A 14235-nucleotide genomic window follows, 5' to 3' on the forward strand; every position below is an offset into this window, starting at 1 on the left:
TGCCTGTAATTCCAGCAGCTTGGGAAGTTGAGGCAGGAGGAGCACCAGTTCAAAGCCAGCCTCAGCAACAGCAAGGCACTAAGCAACTCAGTGAGACCCTTTCTCTAAGTAAAATACGAAATAGGGTTGGGGATGTGGTCAAGTGCTCTGAGTTCAATCCCCGGTATCAAAAAAAAAAAAAAAAAAAAAAAAGTCATTACAAGTAGAGTCCTTTAATGAAGATAATATTATTGCTAAAAGTAATCATTAATGATAACGTACCATACCAACACACCATAGCACGGTGTGAGTTTTCATTGTTATTTTATCTCTGTCACCCCCTGAAAATAGATGTAGGCTGCAAATCCCATTTTACAGATGGGACACTGATGTCCAGAGACATTAAATTACTTGCTTGTGTGACAGAACTCAGGCGAGGACCTGTATCTTCTAGATTCTGGTATTGTATTTGTTTTGTCTTCTTTCTTCACTCTTGCCACAGGTCACTGACAGGACCAGAGCATCTTAGCTTAAGAAATATTAAGTACTAGATAAACAATAAATATTATTCCACAAACTCTTTTATTTTTATTTTTTTATAAATGTTTTAGTTGTAGGGGGTCACAGTACCTTTATTTTCATGTGGTGCTGAGGATCGAACCCAGGGCCTCACACATGCTTGGCTAGCGTGCTACCACTGAACCACAACCCTAGCCCTTCACAAACTCTTAATTAAAAAACACTTGGTGGCCAGGTGCAGTGGTACACGCCTGTAATCCCAGCAGCTCGGGAGGCTGAGGCAGGAGGACTATGAGTTCAAAGTCAGCCTCAGCAACAGTGAGGCACTTAAGCAACACACACACACACACACACACACACACACGCACACACACACACACTCGGTGGCCTGTGTTTTGTGAGCATTAATTGTGCTAGTCTGCCATTTAGTCTGTGAGGCAAGTACTGGAATTGTAGCCAGTCCCCGTGGGGCACGTGCTTTACGGTGCTAAGGATCTCAGTGTTCACATATTCATTCTACCAGGACCTGCCTCTGCCTTCTGCCTGTGCAGGTGTGAGTCCTCGGGTGGTACAAAGGTGACTCGCTGCAGCATGGATTGTCCCTCCAGCTTATCATCTCAAAGAGCAGATCAGACACATTCACACGCATACCCGTGATGCAAAGGGAGAAGTAAAGACTGAGGTGTGGATGTGGCTTACAGAAGCGTGGAGAAAGGAACTTGGCAAGTTGACTTGAAAAATGCCACTATGTGTTTGGACTTTTGATTTGTCCAGTGCACAGAGAACTGCTGTGGTATTCAGCAGAGACTCTAAAGCATCCGGGTTGTAGGAATTTCCTCGAAATTTCTTTGAAACATATTGAAACCCAGGGTACACTCTCACCTCTGTTTCCTGTTGTCATTGTATGCCTGTCTTACAGGAAACTGTACTTAGTGGTGTTGCATTTCAAAGAAAAATTTGGTTAACTTTTTCGGCTTTTAAAGAAACACACAGTGGCCTTAAATTTTAATGAAACAGTCCTACAAAATCCTGTAAAAGCCAAGAGCCCTGGATCAGATAGCTTAACAATTGGCTCCATCAAGAGCATCCCTGTGGTACACTTGCTGCCTTGTCCGCCTGCGGTGGCCTCGCCAGGCTTCGGTCAAGTAAAACAGCTGCTCTCTGTACAGACGTAAGCCGTCCTGCCTCATCTTCAGCAGCAGCCCCGGTGGGCAGGCGAACCAGATGGTGAAGGTCGGTGCGGCTGCACAGCAGAGGGTGTCCTCAGCCATGTTCTTCCCTTGCTGAAATTTTTAATGCTGGTAACATGGGAGGTTTATGTCCTCTGCTGATCCACACGTTAAAGCATTTTTAAGAGAGGGAGAGCAAGCAGTCAGCCTAGCCCCCTATAGAATGAACATGCCGGCAGGCAGCACTCTGCACAGCTGTCACACTGGGGCAGTTAAGGACAGGGAAGCGCTATGGCCCAGCCCCAGCCACCCTCTGCGCTGGTCTGTGGTGCCTGCTGGCAGCTCCCATTCTTCAGGGCTGGCTGCTCCCCTCAGGCTACCTGTGCCTGGGACCCCAGTCCCAGCAAGGCCTCCTGCCTGGGTGGGGGCTGCAGTCGTTGCCTCCTCCAGGTGTGTGGGAGTGTGTGCGTGTGTCCACGTGCCCACCCCCACAAACCTAGAAGCAGGCCCAGCTGAAGAGGACCCCAGCCTTCCCCTTGGCTCCCTCAGCCCTAGGGGAGGGAGCTGCCACCTGCTCTTTTTCTGACCACTCAGTGTCCCCTTTCTGTTCTCTGATACTGTTTAGCTTGTTCCTTATAGTAAATCCTCCCTGTTAAAGCAACCGATATGGCATGGTTTCCCTGCCTGGACCTTGATGAATAAACTTCAATCTAGGAAATTATGCAGCAGATATGATAACGCGTTATACTGATGAGGAAATGGAGGGTCAGCGGGGCAAAACAGTTTGTCTAAAATCACACAACTGGAAGTATAAGAATCTTCCACAGGTAGGTCCTCTGCTCTTTCCATTTAATCTCAGCATTTCTCTTGGACTTTTTTTTTTTTTTTTTTTTTTGGTGGTGCTGGCGATTGAACCCAGGGTCTTGTGCATGCGAGGCAAGCTCTCTACCAACTGAGCTATTTCCCCAGGCCTCTTAGACTTATTTTTAAAATAATGATTTATGATTTATAGAAGAATCTCAAAGATAGAAGCTCCCGTGTGCCCTTTGCCCAGCTTCCCCTGAGGTCACATGACCATGACACATCTATCCAAACTAAAAAAAGCTCAGCTACATCAGGAGTGAAAACAAAAGGCCATACAGAGTTTATTGGGATTTAACCATTTTTTCTACTCCTCTGTCCTTTTTTGTTTCAGGGACTAATCCAGGATACCATGTTACTTTGGGTTGTTTTGTCTCTTTTATCTCCTTCAGTCTGTGACAGCTTCCTAGTTTTTTATGATTTTGACAATTTTGAAATGTGCTGGTTGGGATATTTTGCAGAATTTCCCTTGATTTGGGATTGTCTGATGTTTTCTTATGAAACATCACAAGGTCAGAGTCATGGATTTAAGGGAAGAATACCCCAGGGCCTTTCTCTTTGCCTTGTATCAGAGGCCCATAATATCATATGACCTATTGCTGGTGTCAGCTGCTGTCACCTAGTCAAGATGGTGCAGGTTTATCCACCATAAATCTTCCCCTTTCCATAATTTATGTGTTAGTGGCCAGTTACTAAATCTCTTGTAACTTTTGACTTCCCACTGAATTCTGGATCTGTCTTCTTTTTATACACTCTAAGTTCAGGGCCTTTTTTGGGGGGTACTGGGATTGAACCTAGCAGTACTCTTAACACTGAGCCACATCCCCGGCCATTTTTACTTTTCATTCTGAAACGGGGTCTTGCTAAGTTGCCCAGGCTGCCCTCAAACTTGCAGTCCTCCTACCTCAGCCTTCCACATCACTGCGATTGTGGGTGTGTGTCCAGGGTGTTAGTGGCATACAGGGAATCAGTAAAAACAAGAGGTTGCTGAGAATAGGAAAATTGGAGGTGTGGAAGGACGTGACTCCAGGAGTGGAGATTCATAAGGATGGCATGAGAGGGCATAGGTGACAGGCAGTGACAGATGCAGTGCTCAGGAAGGAGGCCACGGGAGGGGCGAGCTAGAACAGGAGGAGGGGAGGCCCGTGCCTGATGGTCCTTGCCGCTGTGTGCTGAACACCATGTACTGTGGATGTTTGCATTTTGTCTCTGAGCTTCACTGTCTAACCTGATAGTTCTAGGCACTAGATTTTTGTATATGCAGTATTTAAATGAACTTTAAACTTACCAGCCAAAAATATCAATTGGTTCATATAATCTCAGCTACCCACTGCTGGTGAGGGGCAATTGAAGAATAGTCAGAACTTTCAGAACTTTTGGAAACAGCAGGACAAAATGGAGCCAATGCCACCTTGTAAATTAGCACAGAATAAATGTTTCCATCAGGGTTTCTGCAGGTCTTTGTATTAATAACATAGAAATTAAAACTATCAGACGTATTCTGTGACTTTTTATTTTATGCAGTTTGTTCTAATTAAATATGGCTTCCATCTTTTAGGATTAACTAACAAAAATATAATGTTATTAGGGTTACTGATTGAGTTATGTCTTTCTTCCTGGGGTCATATCTGCAAATATAGTGTTCAGGGAGCCAGACCTTGCCAGGGCTCTGTATTCCATATATTTGGCTAATAAACTGTTTCTGTATTACATATTATTATTCTTTATCTCAAGCCAGAGCTGAGACTTACAACCTAGTAGACTTCAGAGAAGATTTTCCTTCCAGGAACAAGGGAAAGAGACTTGACAACTCCTTTTAGAGTCAGTACATTTCATTGGGATATACAATGACAGCTTAGAGGTTTTCAACTTGAAGACCAGTTTACAGGTTTATTTGTTTTCATGGTACTGGGGATTGAACCCAGGACCTCATGCATGCCAGACAAGCTCTCCACCACTGAGCTACATCCCCAGCCCCAGATTTACTTTTTGTGTTTGTAATGGGGATGGGGAATATTTTGGTCCTCTTGCCCTTGTCAATAATTGGACAAAAAATAAATTAAAAAAATAATAATTGGACAAGAGGAAATATCTCTATTTTAAAATATCCGGAGAGCCAACACTTGGCGCCATTAGAACATTCTAAAGCTTTGCGGGGCAGGGGACATATATATACATATTTATGAGGTTGCGTATTTTTAAATACCTGTTTAGACCAATACTGGTGCCTGCTTCTCCAAACATGGCACATACAGTGTCAGGCATCTCAGAATCTCTTGCTTGAAAGTTGGTTCACCCTAGCAGGCACAAGGCCCTGGGTTCAATCCCTAGCACCACCGAAAAAAGAAAGAAAAAAGAAAGTTGATTGTTTATTTGCAAACTGGACACAAAGGGTGGCTGGTCTGCAGGGAATGGCTCTGACCTTTAGCCGTGACCAGTCGCTGCACGGAAGAGAGGCCGCGAGGCTTCGCTGAGAGCGCCGCTCTTCCCTTTTAACTGTGCCTAAAATGAGCTGGTCCTTCACATCTAAAAGCGGTGTCTTCGGAGGATAGCTTTTATTTCAGAGCACACTGTGGTCGGTGGAGGTGTAGTCTGTTGAGAGGGGAGCCCTCCTGCCACAGGGCCTAGAAGGCAAGTAACTTTCGTTTGTCACATAAGCAGTGCACATAGCTGTGTACTTGAGCTTGGTGTCAAAGTGGTGCTGAGCATCTCAGTACTCCCATGCAATGAGATGAGACCCAGACCCTAAGCAGAGAGAGAAAGTGGGTCTGTGACGGTCAGTAGCCAAGGCCCGTGCAGTCTTGTGATGTGTGCTTTGCTCCAAGGTGGGTTGCTGGCACTCTTCTTGTCCTGTTAGGAACAGAGAATTGCTTAACTGGGCAATTGCTTAAGATAATTACTGAAGTATTTGGAAAAAGTCAACCTTAAGTGTGACTTCACTAGCCATTACATTGCTCCTGTGTACTTCCTGCCAGGAGACCTATCAGCTTTCTTGGATGGAGTTCTTTGATAGCCAAGTCTGAGCACAAAGCGCGTTTGTGTTCAGGGTCGTCTTGTGACACCCTCTTGGTATCTCCTTCACGGCTTTGACTTGGGTGAAAAGAACGTCCTGCATCTTCTCGGCTTTATGCTTACCACTCTCACTGAACTGATGATTGACTTCCCACGAGGAGGGAAAATGAGTGCCAAAGGGTTCACTTCACAGTAATGACACAGATCGTGTCATTCTGGTCCACTTCTGTCTCCATACAGACCATCTCAGTGCTGCGGCTGGCTAAATAGGCAAACGTGTGTTCACTTCATGGCTTTCAAGCAGAGTCTCAATGGTGCTGCCCCGACACTGACCTGAGAAAATATTCTAAAGCATCACCAGTCTCAAAATAGTGACTGGCAAGCTTCGGACATGCTAATGTGTGAGAGAGGAGAAGTAGAGGGAGCAGAGCAGCAACCAAGCATCAAAGGAATAAAACAGTATTGAAATGCACAAACCCTAAAAAATATTTTTAACGCACACCTTTCATCCCAGCGGCGTGAGGCTGAGGCAGGAGGATTGCGCGTTCAGAGCCAACCTCAGCAGCTTAGTGAGGCCTAAGCAACTTAACGAGATCCTGCCTTTAAATAAAATATGAAAAGTGGCTGGGGATGTGGCTTAGTGGTTAAGTGCCTATGGGTTCAACCCCTGGTACCAAAAACACATAGAGCCATAATGGGTTATTGATATGCCCTTTGATGTTGATTTCCATAGTAGCCATTTAATTTTTGACATAAATTATTGCATTATTTCTAGAGTTCGCCTCATGCTAATTATTTTTTTTAAATAATGTTGCACAGTGCAAGAAATAAATACTTTCTACTTTAATTACAAGTTGTCTGAAATTATTTTCTTTCTCTTTGGGAGCAGATTTTTAGCACTTTTTTTTTTTTAATAGCCTCAGTAAAGAATGAATGAATGAATGGCAGAGAAAGGGCAGTACTTCCTTCCTGTAAAATCCCAATTACAGGAGGGATGGAAATGGAAAGTCACTAGTAGACAAACGCCTCAGTAATTATTGTTCTAGGCAAGAATCATCAATGAATGATAAAATCAGTTGGCACAAGTGTGTTGATGAGTGGGGCATGGTGGCTTATGCCTGTAGTCCCTGCAATTCTGGAGGCTGAGGCAGGAGGATCTCAAGTCTGAGGCCACTTTGGCAACTTAGTAAGACCCTGTCTCAAAATAATAACAATAACAAATCATAATCACAATTAAAAAGGGCTGGGGAGTAAGTGGTAGAGTGTCCCTGGCTTTGATCCCCAGCACTGCAAAAAATAAATAAATAAATAAATAAATAAATAAATAAATGAATAAATAAAATAAAAGTATGCTGATAAATATTTACATAGTCTCAAAGTTTCTTCCTATGAGACACTTATTAATTACAGAATGCAAAGCACTAAGTTTTGGGCACTCACCATCTTAGGTGGTCAACGCTCCTAGAATGACCCTGAAGAGAGCGTCTCTTCTGTGGGATTCCTGCCAGACATGCGTGAGCTGGTCTATTGTGTGAGAACATCAGGCAAACCCAGAATGAGAGAGATTCCACAAAGCAGCTGTGGAGCATATCAAGATTATTTCAAACCAGTAGCAACTGTCACTGCCTTGAAGAGACCATAAAAAGACATGGCAGTTAATGCCGTGTTCAGATTTATTTGGAGGTTGATCAGAAAAGACTACCTCAGGAAGGTAAAGAGAGAACTTTTAATATTTCAGTCTCCCAGGGGCTGGGACTACAAGCATATGCCAAAATAAGTACTAATACTTTGTTAATGGTAGAATCTAGGTAATGTTCTGATCATCACTGGAAGATTCTTTCAACCTTTCTGTTAGAAATTTTTAATTATATAAAGCTTGGGGAAAATATAATGTGGGATCCTATAATGCATTCTGAGCCAGAAAAAGACATGAGTACAAAAAACTGATAAATCAGAATAAGATTTGTGGATTAGTTAGTAGTATAGAATCATGAAATCTGGTTTCAGTCATTGTTCTGTTCATACAAGATGTTAACATTGGGAGTAATTGAGATGCAGGTAACCAAAGTTTAGAAAATAATGAACTTGGTCATAGAAGAGATGCATCATTAACTGAAAAAAGCAGCATATAAAACCATATGATCCTGTATTTGCAAAAATATTAAATTAAGTTTTAAAATGAATGTGTATGTTGTGATGAGCTTAAGATAGGGTAATGGACAACTTCTACTTTCTACTTTCTCTGTTTCTGTAACAGTTGGATTTTTTCATAATAGGCATGCATTACCTTTTTTCCTTTCCTCATTTTTTTATCGGTGCATTAGGCATGTGTTACTTTTTTAGGTGAGAAAACATTTATTTAATCTAACCATTTTCATGCAAATTAATTTTGGTGTATAATGAAGCACTAACCACCTACATCAGAATCAGTTAGAATACTTATTAAAATGTAGAATCTTGGTCCCCACCCCAGAGCACCTAAATTGGAACTCTGGAGCAGGGCCCTGAGACAGCAGTACTTGTTAGAAGCACCCCATGTGGGTCTCAGAGTCCCTGAGCTGGAGGATGACTGGGTGAGGAGGGCGGAGGACAGGTGTGAACTCTGTCACTGCCTGCATGTGTCCTCAGCAAGCTGCATATGCTTTCCTGGTGCCTCATCTTGAGCCTTCCTGTGATTTCTAGAGTTGCCAAAGTGTTCATTAGTTTTAATAATTCTGCCTCCTCTCCCAAAGTGGACTAAAAAAATTGAATGGTTTCTGTTATCTGAAGAAAATCCAGAGCATTATGATTAATATGAAGCTGTCAAAAAATTAAAATACACACACACTGACCAGCAGAAGCCGCAGGGACAGCTCTTCATCTGAGAATGGCAGTGACAACATGACCATCGTAGTTTGCACTAACTTATGTGATGTGATGTGATCACGCCTCATAGCAAAGAATGGAAAATTATGTACTTTTAAAGAAACTTTTTATTGAAATTAATAAGTTATAGACTACTGGGCATTGCCCAATAATTTGCAAGTGGAGTAAAATCACCCTTATCTCATAGGCACTTTGAGCATATTTTCTATGACAAGAATGTGAGTACGGATTTAGGGATAGTTTATCAAGATATGTGAGATCAGAGCCGTAAAAAAATTCAGAAGGTATAGTTGATATTTACACACACCTGCACCTGCACTCCTCCCTCCAGAGGGTCCAGACTGGCAGTCCCATATTTGGACACCAGGTGGCGCTTTGCCAATGCGGGGTGCACTTACAAGGAAGTAAGCTCTCCAGGATAGATGGCCAGAGAAGAGCTGGATCGGCAGACGCAGGCTGCTGGCAGACTCCCAGGGTCCACCTGAGTCTTCTGGCTGAGCCAGAACTATGCTTCCGAGGTATTTGGGATTTAAGTTATTGTTATATTATACAGGCCCAAGCAGGCCAGTCCTGGGAAGGTATTGTGCCCAGGTGTGTAGTGCAATCAGTGCAAACTCTCATGTCAGTGGGCCACTTTATAGACAGGCCCAAGAGGTTTTCTTGGCTTGTCACCGTATCCCAGCAGGTCAGTGCTCAGGACTATGAGAGTGCAAAATGAATGGACAAATGTCTTCATACTTTGAAAACCATGCAGAGGGGAAATTACTGTGCTTTAGAGACATCTGTCAGTAACACAGCTTTGAGCATCTTGGGTGGAAGGCAAACAGGTGCCGGGGCTGCTGGCAGTGTCCTCTGACTTCACCATGCCGTAAAACATTCGTATCTTCTGCAGTTTCATTAGATCTCACAGGCAGGATTTCGTTATGCTGTTCTCTGTGTAGAACCCAGATACTGCTGTTAAATGTAAAAGGAGTGTGGCGTGAGCTGTGCTTTTGTATGCAGTGCCACCTTAGTGTAAGGCTGTAGTCAGGAGTTTCGTAGCTTCCAGAGCCTGACCGGTGCTTGGCACTGTGCAGTGTTATGGACTTCCTGCACCCTCCTCGGGTTCCTAGGGTGCCAGTGGTCAAGACAGGCTGCAGATGTTTCCTGCAGAACTCGGGCAGCTGCAGGAGACAGAACAGGACTTTTGCAGTCAGACACACCTGGGTTCAGGTCATGGTTCTGCTGCACATTAGACCTGGAACCTTGGCTAATTACACACATCTTTTGATTCTGTTTCTTTACCTGCAAAATGGCAACCATATTTTAGTTCTTCCTATGTCTTTCCTGCAGGGACTTACAGTCTGGTGGGAGTGGAGGCGTATCTCTTCATATTTCATGTTAAAAGCAGAAAGTAAGAGTGTATCTGCTCTGAGACTGCAGGGTGGAAGTAGTTGTTCAAAAATGTGGATGCGAATGTCCTTAATGCCATTGTGCTGTGTGCTTGACAATAGTGAGGATGGTAGGTTTCAAGTTTTGTGTATTTTACCATGATTTAAAGTAAAATGCCAGACTGGGGTTATGGCTCAGTGGTAGAGTGCTTGCCTGGCTTACGTGGGGCACTGGTCTTGATCCTCAGCACCACATAAAAATGAATGAATAAAATAAAGATATTTTGCCCATCTACAACTAAAAATTTTTTTTTTAATAAATAAATAAATAAATAATAAAGTACTTGCCGGCGGCGGGGTGGGGGCATAGCGAAGGACTTCCGCAGGATGGCTGGTAGTTGGTGGCTGCTCAGTTCAATGTTTCCTCATATTCTTTCTTTCTTTCTTTCTTTTTTGTGGCATGTGAAAGTTACCCACATTTTGCCCCATGAAGAGGGTTTTCATTTGCTGGAACTTCCTGGTTACATTAATGGAATCTGGCACCTGGGCCTCACTTCTCTGTTACCTATAAGGTTTGGTTCATAAATTCCTGAATGGACCATATTTCATTTTTGTTCATTAGTCTTGATATGAAACCTGTTTTCATTATGAAAAACCTCATTTAGGTATCCTTCATAAGTCTGTTTAAAGTTTACTTATGCCAAAGTGGTGGTGCATGCCTGTAATTCCAGCAGTTCGGGAGGTTGAGGCAGGAGGATCACAAGTTTAAGGACAGCCTGGACTACTTAGCAAGACCCTGTCTCAAAATAAAAAAATAAAAAGGACTGGGGTGCGGCTCAGTGGTAGAGCACTTACCTGGTTTGTGTGACGCCCTGAGCTCAACCCCCAGTTTAAAAAATAATAGATAAAAGGAGTCTATTTACTCCAGAGGGATGCGTGAGGAATGGAAAGGCCTATCATAAGCCCTACGAGGCTGAGGTCAGAAGTTGAAGGCCCTTCCATCTCCCTTTGTCTGTGGAAGGTGTGTGATTCTCGTTTCCTGGCCCAAGGTGCCAGTTGCTCATGTAGAGAAGGGACTCTTTGGTCTTCTTGACTCCACTCACTTCCTAGCTCAGTGAACTGTAGGCGGAGCAAATTATGCTCTCAAGACCCGAGGAGAGAAAGCGCAGCCCTGGATGTAAACTGAGGAGAGCGTCACTTCAGAAGCGTTCTGGACCTGGATGGGCCCTGAACTCAGTCCTCCTCAGTCTCAGGAAGACAGCGTCGTCTGCTTCCTTTTACACTTACCTGCTAGTGTAAGAACAAAGCCTTTGGGTTTAAGTGGAATAAATGGAAGGTGATTCTTTTGCCTTAAATATAGCAAAAGAATAATGGTGCGTGTGCTAAGGAAATGTAGATGAGCGGAAAAGGCGCACCAATGTTTTTTGCTTGTTTGGTCTGTGGTTGGAACCCACACGCACCTTGTGCACGCCAGGCAAGCTTCCCAGCGCTGAGCTGTTCCACAACCCTGGGGATTTTTAAAAGGAAGGAGACTGAGAAGCTAAGAGAGTAACGGTGGGCTAAACTGGAAGAGAGGAAGGACAGAAGACTTTAAAGGCAGAAAAATGTTTTCCTCAGTTCACCTCTGATGCTTCTGTTCCCTCTGCTCTGTCATCTTTGAATTTGCAAATTCCAATTATCCTCCACCACCTCTTCCAGGATACCTGGTTAGAAGTGATTGCTTCCTTCATTTTTGCCTTTTCTGTGCCATTTCTCTCTCTGATACTGCAGTTTCTTGTGTAGCTGCATCATCTGGCTTTGAATGTAGCTTCTAGAAAGCTGTTACCTTTTCCGCTTTGAATCTCCCCTTACACCCTATGCTAGTGTCACATGTAATGCTGTTTATGTATGAATGAGTGGCCTCCAAGTCTCACATCTGGTAGGTAGGAGCCCACAGTCAAGATGAGGTTCTCCTGAACAGGTCTTCAACTACTTCCTTGTGTGTGTCTGGGGGACTCAAGTGTGAGGGGATTAGCAGTCAGTCCGTCCACCCCTGCCCTTGGAGAACTTGTGTCTCGTTCCCATAGTTATCTTGGGATGGATGTGCGAGGTGAAGGCTGAAGAGCACCAGGCCTTTCTTTCTCTTTTCATTTGTAGGAGGCATAGGGAAGGAAGGGTGAAGAATAAAAGAAAGAACCCATCTTTTTTTTTTTTTAACTCAGGTGGGATTTATGGATAACTCCCAAGTACCTGCACAAATGAAGTGATTAACTTTGCTACTCCAGAAAAAAATTTTAATCCTGAAGTCATTTATTTTGGCTTTAGAATAGACTAGCATTTGTGTCGGATTTTCCTGCATAATTACTTTTTGCTTAAGCTTATTTTAAAATTGTTTTAAATTCCTTCAGTATGACAGCCTGGGAAGTGGGGGGTGGAGAAACAGGCCACAGTGGGATCTGGACCAGAATTCCCATTTTCCTACTTCAAAGCCTCCTGTTGCCCCACTCAGAGGAGTCAGCTCTCTGTGGAACAATCTGGCAAAATGTTCTTTAAAGTCGTACAAATGTGCTTACTCTTTGATCCAGTAATTCCACTTCTAGGAATCTGTCCCAAGGAAATAAACAAACTCGCAGGGTGTAGGGACAAGGGTGCTCACCACAGCATTCACATCGGCAGAGAAGCAGGAGCAGCTTCCCACGGGGAGCACGGGGATGAGTGGAGCCTCTCTCCTTCTAGTGAAAATGACTCCCAGCAGCTGCGAAGCAGCCCTGCGCCTTGCGGAGGGAGCAGGGAGCAGGGGTGCCTCTGGAAACGTGTGCTGTGTTACCGAGGGGTGGAGTGAGAACTGATTTCCACTTCTGTGTTTCTTCCAGTTTTCTGACTGAGTATGTAATGCTTTGTCATTAAAAAAAGCAACTAACATCTTTTAAGGAATATGTGTTTCGTGTATCAATGAAAAAGTAAGAATTTTTCTGTACAATGCCCACAGAGTGAACAATCAATGCAAATAACTTAGATTTACTGTGGTTGGGGTGTTTTTTTGTTTTCTGTTTTCTGTACTGGGGGTTAAACTCAGGTCCTCACACCTGCTAGGCAAATGCGCTACCACTGAGCTAAGTACATGCCCAGCCCTGACTGTGTGGTCCTAAGGATCACATTCATACGTGTGAATTACCAGCAGTCACCCTGAATACATAAAGTCACATGTGCCTTAGTTAAATTATGTTTCCCAAGAAAAACTCCATTCAGTTGATGTCTGTAAAGGCACAATTAGATTATAGCTTAGGTATTCTGTTTTCTGATCCCAGCACTGTGGAGGTAGACTCTTCGTGAGCTAGGAGAACCACAGTTTTGCAAAGCTACAAAGACCAGTAGGTTTTCTCTAAATTATAATCATGTACTGCAAAATTACATTTCAGTGAAGGAAGGACCAAATATACAGTGGTTGTCCCATCAGATCATATCACCTGGTGATGTCCTCACCATCTTAGCTTGTATGAGTTCACTCTCGTGTTCCCAGGAAGACAAAGTCGCCCAAGAATGTGTTTCTCAGAGTGCATTCCCATCATTAAGTGAGCATGACTGTGTGTGTAAAAGAATAATTGTGTTGCCAAACTCCATTATAGGACTACTGGGGACATTTTAATTTTTTTTTTTTTTTTTTTTTTTTTTTTATGGTACCGGTGATTGAATCCAGGGCCCCAAGTGTGCTAAGCAAGCTGCCTTCCACTGAGCTACATCCCAGCCCAACAGTCATTTTTGCTCTACTGAAGGCAATTGCAAGTGAGAAATTTTAGGTTCTCCTTTCTTTAACTTTTCATTATTATGAACTCAGAGCTCTAAAGCCAAAGGTCCAAGTTGGGGAAGAGTTAGAAAGTGTGTGGTAAATGATGAGGACAACCATAAACCTCCCATGACCCCAGATAACTCTGGGCCACATGAAAATTTTTATCATCCCAGAGAGAAACCAATGCCCATTATGCTCTGCTTTATATGATCAGCGGCAGGGACATGCATTCATCACTGGCTGCAGGCCTCAGCTCTGTACACGATAGGATTCTCTTTTATTTGCAGTCCCTAAATTCCTGGGATACCATGTGGCTTCCCTGAAGGAAAGGGCTGTGGTCTGCTTCCCTGTTGCCTGAGGTCAGATTGAAAAACCTTTTGTGATTAACTCGGCCACAGTGTGTCTTGGTATTTGGAACTTCAGCAGGAGTTTTTGATTAGTTCTCTAAGTTTTGGATGCTGACTCAAATAAGCTTTCATGTAATGGAAAAAACTGATAAGTCTAGCTCTTTTGACACCCATTGAATCTCAGTTCTCCTATTAGCTGTGACCCTAAGCAAATTGACTCACTATGTCACAGTCCCAGCCTCCTCACTTAGTGAGGTGCCTGTCTCACCTTGTGGGCCTGTTCTTCATCAACTGTAAAGCCCTGCTCCCTCAAGGGACAGTCATGGGTCTTTTTAGACAGGCTGCCT

General features: G+C 43.6%; 1 protein-coding gene across 4 annotated transcripts in view; it reads left to right on the forward strand.

Moving 5' to 3' along the window:
* RNF157 (ring finger protein 157) overlaps positions 1-14235 on the forward strand; it is a 77529-nt gene that overhangs the window by 38294 nt on the left and 25000 nt on the right. The window lies entirely within an intron of this gene.

The sequence above is a fragment of the Sciurus vulgaris genome, assembly GCF_902686455.1.
Source record: "Sciurus vulgaris genome assembly, chromosome: 3".
NCBI classification, from domain to species: domain Eukaryota; kingdom Metazoa; phylum Chordata; class Mammalia; order Rodentia; family Sciuridae; genus Sciurus; species Sciurus vulgaris.